Here is a 13,527-nt window from a genome sequence, read left to right on the forward strand (position 1 = left end):
GTGAACTGAGACAGGGCGGGCAATGCTCTGCACCTTGCCAGCCGGCAGCAAGCTGCACCACCAGGAAACCCAGGCAGCTCCAAAAATTGTGGTTCCACACTGCTCAGTACAGGTACCCAGCAGACTGCATGTACAAGACACAGAAAAACTATTTACAGTGCTCAAACCCAAGTTGTCTTTCAAAAGATGGGACAATTAAGTTAAGTTGCCAGTCAGAGCTTTGACTCCTAAATTATTTTCAGGATTTTCAGAGCCTGAGTTTGGGCAGGAGAAGCTCCTGCTTCTCCTCTGTTTGGATACTGGGAGTTTTTCAGTTGTAAACAAAAATATAAGTATTTGTGTTCACTTGTCTTTCCTGGATATTCTAAGTAAAGGGTGTTTTCTGAAGACAAATGTCCAAGCTGTCTGGAGGCAATGGTAACATGAAAGCAAAACATCAGTGCCATTGACAGACTCACTACTCATTTTAAAGCCTGCCTGGTACGCGGGGGTGGGAAATGCTCTATTTATTTGAATACACGATGTATGAATAACCATTTCCTTCTACCGAGGTGAACACAGGCTCATCATGACAAGCTGGTCTCAATGTCTAGAAGAGAGAATCTTCCCTGCAACCTCTACTTTGACACTAAAGGCTGGTTGTGTTTTCTGCTTTCTTTGGGTTATTACTTTTTGGTTTTTGTTTTGTTTTGTTGGTTTTTTTTTTGGTTGGTTGGGTTGTGGTTTTTTTTGCCGATGGAAGCTGCCAGGCATCTCCCTCCTCTGCACCAAATTTCCCAATACACAATGTATGAAGACCATTTTTTTTCTAATTACAGCATTGATCTTGCAAGCCAATGACACTTCCACAAGGGCATCTGCTCAGACAAGCAGTGTAAACCAACAGAGACGATGCTGGTTTTCAGCTCAGATCCCTCAGATCTCCACTGGTGCCTGGGGCAAGAAGCACCACCAGGGCTGCCAGAGAAAGAAGAAATTTGGTGTGCCATGTTTCTACAGTGCTGAACATAGTGCAAGCAAATCTGTGATCAAAAGTCACAGGCATATGGTAGAGAAGTGGTCAGTACATCTCTATAAATGTTAGACTTTGGCTTCAGCCCTGGTTTGGTATGTGTGAAGGGTGTACTGTGTTTTCTGACAGTTTCTGATAATGCAGCATCACAGCAATCGTTCTCCCTGAATTCAGACAGTTCGTTCCTTAGTGCTATAGGAACATTGGAGACAGCATAACTATAAACCAATATAATTAGCCTTTAAAGGAAGATGGCATTCTTCGGGGTTTAGTTTGTCTAACAGATAATGGCCATTGAAAGGAAAACAGAGGGACTAAAATTACTTCTAACAAGTAACAATGGGGAGCATGTGATGCAATGGACGGACTCAAAGGAAGCAATGCAGGGGCAGGACTCCAACCTTAGACCCTCTAAATAAATAAATATATACAGTCTGCAGCACCAGCCGAGCCACCACTCAAGCAAAATGCTATTTTTAAAAGCACTGAAGCATTTTCTAACTTCTCCCTAGGGATTTACACTTTTAAAAAGAATGTAAATTTGCAGAAGCTTCCCCCAAATGCTAAGAGCAAATCACAACTGTTTGCAAAATGCACAGCTGGGGAGGAGTACCCCACCTCCTGCTCAACAGACTCCCACCTTCAGTCTCTTGCAGCAGCAAACGCAATATCATTTATATCTTTTTAATATTATTTGCATGGTTTTAAAGTGAAAGTAGTTAAAGTAAATGGAGAAAATAAAAGTGGCAATTTGATTTTTTGAGCACATTCATGAAGAGGTGGTGATTTATATGGCTGTACAACTGTTGACCACTTTTTTTAGGCACTTATATCTATATTTCCTCTTATTGTGGCTCTCTCAAGTGTTTGATAGACTAAGATGGAGGCATTAATTGAATTCAAGTGTACAGACCTGAAGTATTTTTATTATTATTTTCAGTTCTCTCACCTTTTATTTCCATTAGCAAAGAAACATAATCACTGTGGGGATTTATAGCTAAGGACACAAACAGAGCTGGTTACAGTTATTAAAATAAAACTACTTTACCTGATAAAAAATAAAGAGAAAAAAAAAGCCCCAACAAAAAAAAAACCAAAAAACAAAATCCCAAAAACATTTAAGCTGGAAAAAAAGAAAAAAAAAAGAGAACAAACCCTCAGTGTTTTCACAGATTTCAGAGCCACAATAGGCTTCTAAGATTTACCCTGTGTGCATCCTGCATTGTGGTACCAGACAAAATTAATTTTCCTTGGCACCATGAGTGCTCTGCTCCTGCTCAGTCACTGACAGTCCAGCAGACAAGCTCTCTTCTCCTTACTCATAGGACAAATTCTGTAACCATGCTTTAAAAACAGTGTCCCAGGTACCCTGTGCAGAGCTAGAAAGGTCCCAGGGGAATCCAGGACCTGTGGGACTGAAAAGCATCTCTGGGCTACAGCCAGCTTGCCTGGAGGAGCCTGTTGGAGGGGCAGGAGGGGCGGTGAAGCCATGATCCCACTCAGTTTTGGCCTAAATTTTAGTAAGTTATGTGTATATTTGGTACAATGCAATCAATGGTGTATCTTTACCTCTGACATTAAAACAGAAAAGGTGGATGACAAGTGTTGCCATTACATACCTAGCTTGAGCAAATGTGGGTTCCTGCTCCAAATAGTAGCTCCTGGTGTATGTGGTACTTCGTGTGCCTCATAGAGGCACTGGGCTCACCAGTTTTCCCTAGCACTTAACTGGATTCTTCCATCAGATAGGCAGAGTTGAGACACAAAGAGCTTCACCTCCTCCTTGGAGCCAGAGGAAGCCCACAGACTTCTGCTCCTGGAGCTTTTCCCAATATACAGGAGAGGTGGGGATGGAAGACACCAAAAGTCTGTCTTTCCATGCTTAAAAATGTAATTCAATTTTCTGAGAAAATAGATATGACAATGGGATGCTAGTAAGAGGGAAAAAAAAAAGCAAGGATGGAAAAAGCATCTACGCCTGAGCACAACTCTGTCACCCTCTGGAACCCACAGCCTCCTCCAGGGCATGGAACATGCACTGCCTGCTTCTGCTCAGAAGAGAACCGAGTAGGTGGTTCTCTTGTATAGACATATATTCTATACATTTCTGCAAAGTATTCCTCACTTGATTATTTTTCACTAGCCTCATCTTCCTAAACAGTGTTGCCCAGGGGGCTGGTTCCAAACAGAAGGGTGACAGAGGAACCCTGAACATTAAACAAGACTGTGTATTCTCTGCAAAGCAAACTTCATGCCCACTCACACCCAGGGCTGGTGAAGCATAACCTTTAAAGCATTAACACATTGGCTGCAGCCGGCTTGGCAATGAATCAGGACATGCTGTAGGGATAGGGTCTGTGGCTGCCAGCAACTTCCATGTTCACTCAAGGAACCACTTCCAAAATCAGCTATGTGCAGTTTTTATGAAGTTGGTGGTGGAAGAAAAGGAAAAAAAAAACCCAACAAAACCAAAACAAACAAACCAAACCACCAAACCCCTAAAATAAAACTCCTTCTTTATTAACAAAATCAAGGAAATAATTTACCAACTTCATCTGAAACTATGTTTTCTGGACTATGTTAATGGGTTTGTACCAGGTTGTTGAATGGGAGTTTAAATTTTAGTACCGTAAGTAAAATGCAGCAATATAAACTGTGAAAAATTGCTGCATTTCATGCCGCACACATTGCACCATTAGAGTTTGAAATTTGAATATAATCCATTATAAAGGATCTCATATTAAAATGCATAAACATATGTCGTGTATATATAAATGAAATCCACTAGCATAATTTTAACAACTAGGTTATCATACGATTACTAAGAAAATAATATGAAGGGCGTATATATTTTTCAGTCTAATACTGAACCACATCCTTTCCTATTGATTTCAGTTAAAGTATTCAGAGGAACAGACAAGTGCCTCCAGAGGGCGGTTCCAACAATCTAAACCAGAAAGCTCCAGTTTGGCTGTTTAAAGAATTGGTATCTACCACATGTAAAGGAAAAGCTCCTGCATCTGTTTGAATATATAGTCCTCAGTTGTAAAATGATTTATTTTGCTTCTATCTTTCTCTTATTTAGCACTAATAATTTCTCTCAGCCTTTTTTTCCCCTCTAAGATTAGAATTTAACATAGAGGCTCTTTGGATTTTTATTTTCCTCTTGAGAATTCTTTCTATATGAGCTTTGAACTGTTTCCTGGGCCATATAAGTGGACAATATAAGACTACTTCAAGCATAATTTGGCAGCTTCATTACTAGGTAGTATCAGATATAGTTCCTGAAAGGTGATTTCTTTAAAAAGTCTTTCTTAAAAAAGAGAAAATAAAAAGTGTTTGGGATGAGAGGTGGGATAGAGGTGGGGGGGGAAATAGCAAGAAAAGTGGCCAAATTTTGACTAGTCATACCCGAGCACTAGAGATCTAGAAGTCACTTGGGATTATAGTAGAGCCCTAAGTAGCTTCCACACAACAAGAGTTTCTGTAAATTCCTGCAAACCACTTTACAGCCTGTACTGCTATTAATGGGAAATGTAAGGACAAAGGAAGAACTGGCACGTTTTTTCTCATCCTTTAGCTATGACAACATTCAAATCAGGGTGAAGACAGGACAGGTAGTGGTAAAACAAGACTGTATGTGCCCACCAAACGGAAACTATCTCCATGTGAGAAGAATTTCACTCATCAGAAGGGGTCAAGTTTTGCTGCACTGAATAACTATCCCAAGCCCATCATGGCTCTGGCAGGTTGGCTGGGGAGAGGACCAACACACACAACAGCAGTAAATAGAGAGCTTTTCAGGCTAAATATTATAGAGGAATTGTGGTGAAAGAAATAAATCCATTATCTCTTAACTTCTGTGCCTTATCATCTCCTCTCACAGGCTCTGTCGTGATGCTGTTGACTTCAGATCCAAATGTCCAAACCCATTTTCCAAGCCAAACAGTTCCCTGGACCTTTTGAGAATTTTCTCAGGAATATTTCTACCCTTTCTTGCCTTCCCCATTACACACTGGTGGTCTGAAATACGAAAATATTTCCAATTATTTTGCTCCAAGCTCAGTCTGGCATCAGCAGGGTGCTGGTTCAACCTTAGAGTGAGCAGATACCTGTTCTGCTCAATGTAGCTCATGCTTCATTATCTGCTTTGAGCTACCATAGTGCTACTGTGAGCTCAGGGAGCAATAAACGTGGGTTTTAAAAATATAAGTAAAAGACTACCATGTAAACTGAGAAAAAATAACAAATCAGGGAAGAGCTGTATCTGGCATTTCCCCCTGTGTGCACAGAAAGGGTGTGCTGGATATTTTCACATCTCACGTGACGAGGTTGCAGACTGAATGACATCAGAAATTACTGAGGCAAACATGGTCTCCCCTCACCTCCCTCCTTCATTCCAAGCCCTTCCTGTGCGGTGGAAAGCCTCTCAACAGGGCAAGATGCTCCCAGCTCTCAGCCCAGACGGTACCCTGAAATTTGTAATGCTAAAAACTCAGATGCCAGGTGGCCTTTCCAGAAGGACAGACAGAAACACACTATACATTAAATTAGACTTGCTCAGAAACGTGCCCGAGATGAAACACACACTATACATTTGCTTCTTCTTCCTAGCAAAACCTGGTCATAAGGCATTGCTTATGGAAACATCTCCAGGGATGAGCAAGATGGAGGCAACAATCTGCCCCACAACCCACCCAGCCTTACAGCACCATCACTGTTCACCCTCTCCTATTGCAGCCTGGCACCCAGCCACCCTGGACAGAAAGGTTACTGTCCCTTCAGCATGCAACTTCTCCTCTTCTGCTCAGCTTTTTAGGGGCGTGCAAAGCATGTTTTTGTCGAATTCATATTTATTCACTTTGACTTTTTTTTTTTTTTCCAGATTGCTGCTTGGCTCAGACTTTTAAATAAAAATGCAAATACTTCAAAACCAGCAATAAAAGTGTCCTGTTGTGGCACAGTAGTATTATTGGTGTCATAAATAAAGCACCAGCATTTGACTGCTGTGTGAAAAACAAAAAAAAAAAACAACCCAAAATGAAGCAAAGCAGTCTACAGGGTTTTATGTGTTGTAGATGCAGGTTACTGAAATAACCCTAGAATAGCCTCAAGTCTGCCATGACATAGGCACCACCACTCTGAGATGTTGCTCTTTAAAATATAGCTAAATTGAGTGGCTGCAATCTATGTCATGAAAAATAAGCTTTTCCTGCTTGGGCTTTTTGAAGGGGTTCCATCTTTCTGGCAAACTCCACCCTACAGTCACTCAGGTAAATAAAAGTGATTCTCAAACAGTTATTTACATGATATAAAAATACCTGTAAATTAATTTTCAGTTGTCAAGTTGGTCCAGTAATATTTCTGTCCTGGTATAAAAAGAAGCCTCTGAAACTAGTGTCTCGTGAACTGATGTCGTACCATGGGTCCCTGTAGTCCCTCTGGTGAGGGAAGGTTTGAACTGGCTGCTTGAACTTCATGCAAGTCACATGAGGATCCCAGCTGTAGTTTCAGCATGGGCAATTCTATTACTGCAAAGTTGTTCTTATCTCCAAACAGGAAGATATGCACAAAATTTAAGCAATCTAAAAAAATATTGATTTCCTAGTAAGAAAAAAAAAGAAAAAAAAAATCAATATATCCATGGAGTGGCAGGACCTTAGCCCTCCCTTACAGCATTGTGTAAGCAACAGGTATCTACACCATGGTGGCCACGTCAGCCCCTAGCCCTCTCATTCATGCATTCCACATCCAGCCCTTGCAATTGATAGACTATCTATCGCAAACTGCAGGAGAAGCACAAGGGGTTAAAGTTGCCAGAGACCAATGCAGAGCAACCTCACATAAGTTGTGGTGACTATAGGTGCCATTGCAGTAGTCCAGAGTGACATCGGCCTTGACCTTAACCTCCTCTGATTTCGCAGTCTTTGCAATGCCTCAAGGCCATGGATGTTTTTCTCATGTACGTTCATCTTTCCAATGGCTGACTTCCTTTTGAGTGGCAAGCAGCCATGCACTTCAACACGGCAGTTCTTATTTTAAAAAATGAAATAAATTCACTAGCAGTATTAATTACTACTCCTCCAGTCCAGTCCATATTGCCAGCTTGATTATTCTGACTTACTTCAAGTCACTGAAATGAATTATGCCACAGCACTTAAAAAGTCGCAAACATTCACCCTTTTTAGTGGTGTTAGGCTCACGCATTGCAAATGTAAACTGACACAAGGACTTTGCTTGCTGTTAAATGAGAAGACAAGGCCACCATGATGGGAAAAGATGGCCAAAGCCTTTATCACAGCTGACAAATCTCAACACCATCTAAAATGGAGTTTCACCCACAGCTTACATACAGATCCATATTTAGCTTGACAGCCAAGTCTTTGGGAGACTCGGGGTTAAATAAAAAAGCACAGCCGTTTACATGAACCTTAAACAAACTTACAGCAGCATTTTTCTTTTAGCCGACTGACATTTTTCTTTATGTTTCGTCAGTCATATCTGAGCGATCAGACAGCCACTACACGTGGTACACCCACCAGGATTATTATCTAGACCAAAGGCCCAGAGCTCATTGTAGCAGGCATGTAATTCTTTACAATGTATGCCACGTTAACTGTATTGGGTTATCTATTCAACAGCTGACTGAGCTGGGCTCTCAAGCTCTTCTCAACAACCATGTAAGAAGCGATGACAATTGTACTACTTCATAACGGCTGCATGCAACTCTGACACACACTTCACAGCAACCAGTCATCTATATAAACCAATTTCAAGAGCAAAATTGCATGGTGCCTCCACTCTGTTATAAACACAATGATATCCACTCAAAGCTGATAAATGCACTGCATTTCTCCAGAGCTTTAAAGAACAACTTCCCCCAGCCTGAGAGCTCTCCGTGGTAGATTCGGCTTCTTTACACCCTGTCTGGTCGTTGGGAGATGCACAAAGAGCTGGGCAGGGTGGACCAGTGGCAGCAAGTCAATGTCGACACTGGCAGTTTGTGGCAAAAGGCTGTTCACCCTCTTCAAAGGCATTGTATCTGATGAGCTGCAAGAGAAAACAAGGTTATATATAATTGAGGTTTTAAATACTTACCAACTCCTTAGCAGTTTTCAAATAAATTACTATATCTTTTCACAAGATTACATGCAACATAATCCTTATTATGGAATAAAATATCTATAACAACCACAAAGTCCTTGAAAAAATACTTCAACACCAAACACTCTAACAAAGGGTAGATTAAAAACTGACAAATACATTTAAAACATTTTTACTGGCTATTATAGCTCTGTAAAATGGTGCTGCGGAAGCAGCCCATCATGTCAATGCAATGCCAGTGTGTGAGGCTCTCATTTTGAAACTACTGCAACTTTTTATTAATTTTAGGCAGTAAACGTTATTTCTCAACTGTAGGCAAGGAGATGGCCTCTTAGCTTTTGGCTCATGTACAGTGTACATAATATATGCTGCAATATCCTTTTGCAAAGAAAAGATGAAATATAGCTATGGGGATTTTTATTTAATGAACCCTGTAATTGAATGCTAAAACAAACAGGCATCCTGATAAAATACAAAAATGATTTTTTTTTAAATTCAGATAAAGGATAGGATCAAACCCTGCTTACTTGCACTGCTCAATTAGACTACATGAGAGTTAAAAAAGTGATCTAGAACAATCCATAGGCAATACTGTCTTCCTGCACACTGCAAAATAATTTAAATATGTTAACATTTATACATTGTTATCACACTGCCATTTTTTTCACACACCAACACACAAAGCACTAAAACCGCACACCAATTAGGTCCATCCAAAATTCTTGGTTCTGACTGAACAGGACAATTGAGGGGCTCACAGCTGAGGTTGTCCCTTGGTGCCAGGATGATCTGCAACAACATCCCATGTGGCACACAGCTGCCTGTGGGAAAACAGGCCCAGAGGATCTCCAAGGGTTAAGAAATGGAAGTGCAAAGTCCTGCATGGGAGTGCTGGGGTGATGGGAAGAGAGAAGCAGGCCAGGAGAGGCCATGCAAAGAAGACATGGATGTGCTGAAGCAAGACCTGGGGAGTCCAGAGGGTGGAGAACATACAGAGTATCCCTGTGGATACCCAAAATGCAACAGTACCAGACCTTGGGAAACCTGCCCCAACATGAGTTTTGAGCATGGGGGTTGACCAGAGCCACCCCCCAGCTCCCTGCCAACCCCTCACCCTGATGAACCCTACTGCCCCGACCCCCTAGGCCCTCACAGACTGCTCTCCCCAGTGTGTCCAAAGAGCAAAGCTGGATATATGAAGTATGAAATACATTTTGGCCATACTTTGAGTCATTGAAGGAGGAGGACATTGACACACTGGCCCAAGGGCACAGGCTGAAGGTCCAGGTGGCTGCAGAGAAGCAGCCTTCAGTCATCTTGCTGCCTCTACTCTTCATGTGATGGTAGCCTTCACAAATGCTTGTTAGCTCTGCTTTGCTTTCTACATAAAACATTACACAGCTTTAAAAATAGTTTTGTACAAGAGGTGCTCTGTCCTCCACCAATAGTTCACAATCTTAACACATCCTTGCACATTAGAATTTGTATCTAAATAAACAATTAACTATGATCCACATGGAAGGGCTTCCTAATCCCAAGTCATTCACACAACTATGACTAAGCACAGCGGACACAACGAGGCTCCATCTCAGAATTAACTTTGCTTCATATATTGGTTTGTAATCCTCATTTTACTCTAATTTAACCTTTCCTAGTTAATTTATATCGGTTCAGCTTGCCAGCCTGTACCTGCCAAAATGATCTTCCATCAAGTGTCTGGGCGTGGAAAGGGTTGCTCTCTGTCATCTCTGTAACCAGTATACCTAATTAAAGTCCTTAAAAACCTTTAATATGACAAGATGAGACAGGAAAAAGAAAAATAAGACAGAATCTTTCAATTACTTTAATCATGCTGGCTTTTAAAGTCGTATCAAAACACAGTGTGTGCTGAAACTTTCTGCAGTTTTCTCTTTCCCGTACAGCTCTTGCCTGGGCATGTGCTCAACGCCCCATCCCATTGTGATCATCTTCCTGCATCAGGCTTGGTTAACGAGCATGGCTCTTCCAATGGGAAGGGAAAGGGAAAGTAAATATATAAAGTGCTTGTAATAAATGATTAAATTGTCCTTCAGGCACATTTTGCATATGAATATAAAACTTGTGATTAATAGGTTATCTAACATATTAACAAAGGCTTTAGCAAACACCATCCAACATTACAGTATTTGCCAGCCCTTTCTGTTTTAAATAGAGCTGTAGCAAACTGTTTGCTGGAGTCCCAAATTCTGGCCAACAAGGCCATCAAAGCCAGGGAGATTGCTGTTTTTTCACCCAGTAGGCTTTTTCTTTATTGTGAGCCTAAATGCCCCCACACGGCTCATGATTAAGAGTGATTTTAAAAAAAATTATGCAGAAAACAATGTCCCTTGCCAATGAGAAATTGAAATTGCTCCACGCAGGGGAAACAATGGTGCTGAAACAAAGGGGACATCTGGAGCGCGGCACCACACTCAGCTCACAGTGGGCACCTCCTTCCCTCTGCTGCTTGCAATGCTGCTCCTCTCTGCTGTGGGAGGAAGTAGAGCACATTCAAAAGGAGAGCCCTTTTCTTTTTAATTGCAAAATTTATGAATGAATTTTATACCTATGGAACGGAGCAAAACCCCAGCTTCCCAGCTGCCACAAAGCAAGAGAGGAAACAAGTGCGGGGCACTTCTGGGATGGTCCCACCACTGGGCACCCCTACTACAGAACTTGGGGAGATTATTCCTGCTAACAACAACACTGGTGAGGCTGCCTGGCTTTGTGTAATCACTGTCTCATTCATACTTTGAGCAGCAGACAATGGAAAGGTTAGTAAAGCCTTTCCCATACCATCCACTGAAGCGCTACTGAGAAAATGAAGAGAAAATGTGCTTTTGGACACCAAATCCTCCTGCAACAACAAATAATTCATATACATCCCATTTTTTCTTGATCGCAGACTTTTAATCCTCTCTTAAGCACTTTTAAAGTGCCCAATTTTTGTCTCATTTGAATTTAAATCAGCTTGTATGGAGAACTTGGAAAACTTTTTTTCTAAGCAAGCTTGTTTGGCAGGTACATTTTCCCAAGATCACCCAGCTTTAATTTTAAATTTCAAAAGCCTTGTGTTTAATCCCTTGAGCTGGCCTGGTACCTTGCACCATCTGTTCTGGGGTTTTGTTATAACAGAGAGCACCTGCAGAGTTTTGTAACATTTCAAGCTGTCTGTGGACAAAAATCAAAATAATTATAATTTTCATAAACTAAAGACTGTGAATCAGACACACACGGCAGCCCCACCTAACAGTGATTTTTCACAACCAGTCTCTACAACAGTAGCATTTGTCATGCATGCGGGTATTTTGTTCTTTCTGCCACCAGACAGTCAGTGGGCAGCCAGAAGGACCATGGCCACCAGGCATCTTCTTACCCTACATCCCCACTCCCTGACACTAGCCAGCTCTGTCCCCAGGATGCTCTGCCAGCTGGGACAAGTTCTGCTCGATGCTACCACAGGGACAGTCACAGAATAAGAAGAAAACGGCCTTCTCCAGCAGCCAAACTGCTCAGAGAGGTGACAGCAAGGGGGTATGGCCATACCTGCCTATTCCACTTAGGCAAAATTTCATGTTCAAAAAACATGGTGGGGTGGGTATAAAAGATTTTCTGTCATGTTGGGCAAACAAAAAATCTATTAGAAAGATGGTGTTTGTTTTGACTTCATTATCCAGAGCTCTTTATTACTGATAAATCCCTCCTTAGGTACACCAGTTGATTTTTTATAGAGTATGTATATCTCACTATAAGCATGGTGAACTTCCATCCCAAACGGTATGCAACCAAACAAATGTAACACTACCACAGTCTTCAGACCGATGCTGATATGTGGAACCTTACAAAAGTGGAACGTGAGCTACAACTCACACAGGACGTGCCCTCCAAGACCTCTGGTGCATGCCCACATTTGAGGCATGGTGTGAGCTCTTCATCTGTACATCTGAAGGGAAAAATCTCAGCCTAAATTGGCAGTTGTCTCCTAAGCAGTGGATGAAAAAAGGAGTGGAAAATGGTTTTAATAACATGGCAAACATTCCTCCAAACATTCCTGGAGGAATGGCTGGTTCTTGCTGAAAAGCATCATCTCTTGATCTGGCTGTTTCAGATCAGTGTTCAACAGAGCCCCTGCTCAGCACTCAGCAGCCCTGGGAACTGCTCTGTCCACCAGCATAGGCACAAATCTCCACCTTCCTATCAACCACAAAAATAATAAAATAAATAAAACAAAATAATAAATTCTATCAAAACATTATCATTGTTGCCTCTGAAAACTCAGCTAATTTTCCACAGACCTGGTGAAGCAGGAGTAATTCACCCCATGCAGTTTATAGTGCCCCTGCAAGAGATCTGCTCTGTCTCCATGGAAAATTCCATGGAGGAGTTCAGGACTCCACCACAGGCAACACCACCTATTAGCTAATTCTCATTTCATAAATACTGTATTAAAAATCACAAATACTTATAGCTATGCCTGCGCCAGAAATATTTTGAGAAGTCACACTATGCAGGGGTGTGAATGAAACCAAAAGTAATCAGGTTAATACTTGAAAAGTCCTGTATTTTCCCAGGAATTGAAGTGGTCCCTATCAGGACCAGGTTTACCTGGGCTTCAAGCTGGAGAAATCCAGGGATAGATTATCCTTGGTTATACTGCATACCAGCCAGGAGCTGAGGTTGTCCCATGGCAGGGTGTGAGAGGGGAATGATTCAGAGCAAAGTGTATAAAAAACAACCCCCAGACTGCTTGTATAAAGAAAACCACCTAAAAACAGCAGATGATGCAGGCATGGGAAAAACAGCAGCTGAGGTAGGCATGGGAAAGTTGGGTGAGAATTCCCTGGGACAGATTGTGTGGGAACTGAACACCGTGGTGGCATCCAACAGCACCTGAAGTCATACAACAGGGATTAAGTGGACTAATAATCACCCTGGCAATGCATTCAACAGGAGAGGCGAATACAGAAAGGCTTCTGTAAAATTAAAACAAGCACCATGATGTGTTGGGACAATGATTCGCTGAGAGCTGGAACAGCCAACATCCTAACCTGCCTCTCTCCTCCTCCACTTTCCCACCTGCTGATGGGAAGACTTGCGTTGTTCACAGGTGCTCTCAAAATGATACTGAATTTTCCAGGAGCCAAGCTAGTTTCCTAAAATGACCTTGTAAATAGCTCTCAATGAATACACATAAGCAAAAACGCATTAGTAATGTTTAGCTTCTAAATCCTGGTGAAAAATAAAATTAAACAAGAACCCAGCAATATATTAAAGCTGACAGCAGTTTTGCAGTTATCTGCTACACCTTTATTAACACTCCAACTGTCATATACATGACCCCAGAAAATAAACTACTAGTTTCCTTATTACACTTTTTTCCTTATTTACTTAAT

At 41.6% G+C, this 13,527-nt stretch overlaps 1 protein-coding gene and 1 long non-coding RNA gene across 2 annotated transcripts in view; one reads left to right on the forward strand and one right to left on the reverse strand.

Moving 5' to 3' along the window:
- KCNJ3 (potassium inwardly rectifying channel subfamily J member 3) overlaps positions 1 to 13,527 on the forward strand; it is a 644,250-nt gene that overhangs the window by 189,738 nt on the left and 440,985 nt on the right. The window lies entirely within an intron of this gene.
- Positions 11,174 to 13,527, reverse strand: part of LOC130602642 (uncharacterized) — an 82,215-nt gene continuing 79,861 nt past the window's right edge. The window contains exon 3 of the long non-coding RNA XR_008972952.1: positions 11,174 to 12,328. This is a non-coding gene — a long non-coding RNA (uncharacterized LOC130602642). The remainder of the gene's footprint in view (positions 12,329 to 13,527) is intronic.

The sequence above is a fragment of the Pezoporus wallicus genome, unplaced genomic scaffold (genome assembly GCF_028554395.1).
Source record: "Pezoporus wallicus isolate ANWC-B61680 ecotype Strahan unplaced genomic scaffold, APGP_CSIRO_Pwel_v1 contig_736, whole genome shotgun sequence".
NCBI lineage: Eukaryota > Metazoa > Chordata > Aves > Psittaciformes > Psittacidae > Pezoporus > Pezoporus wallicus.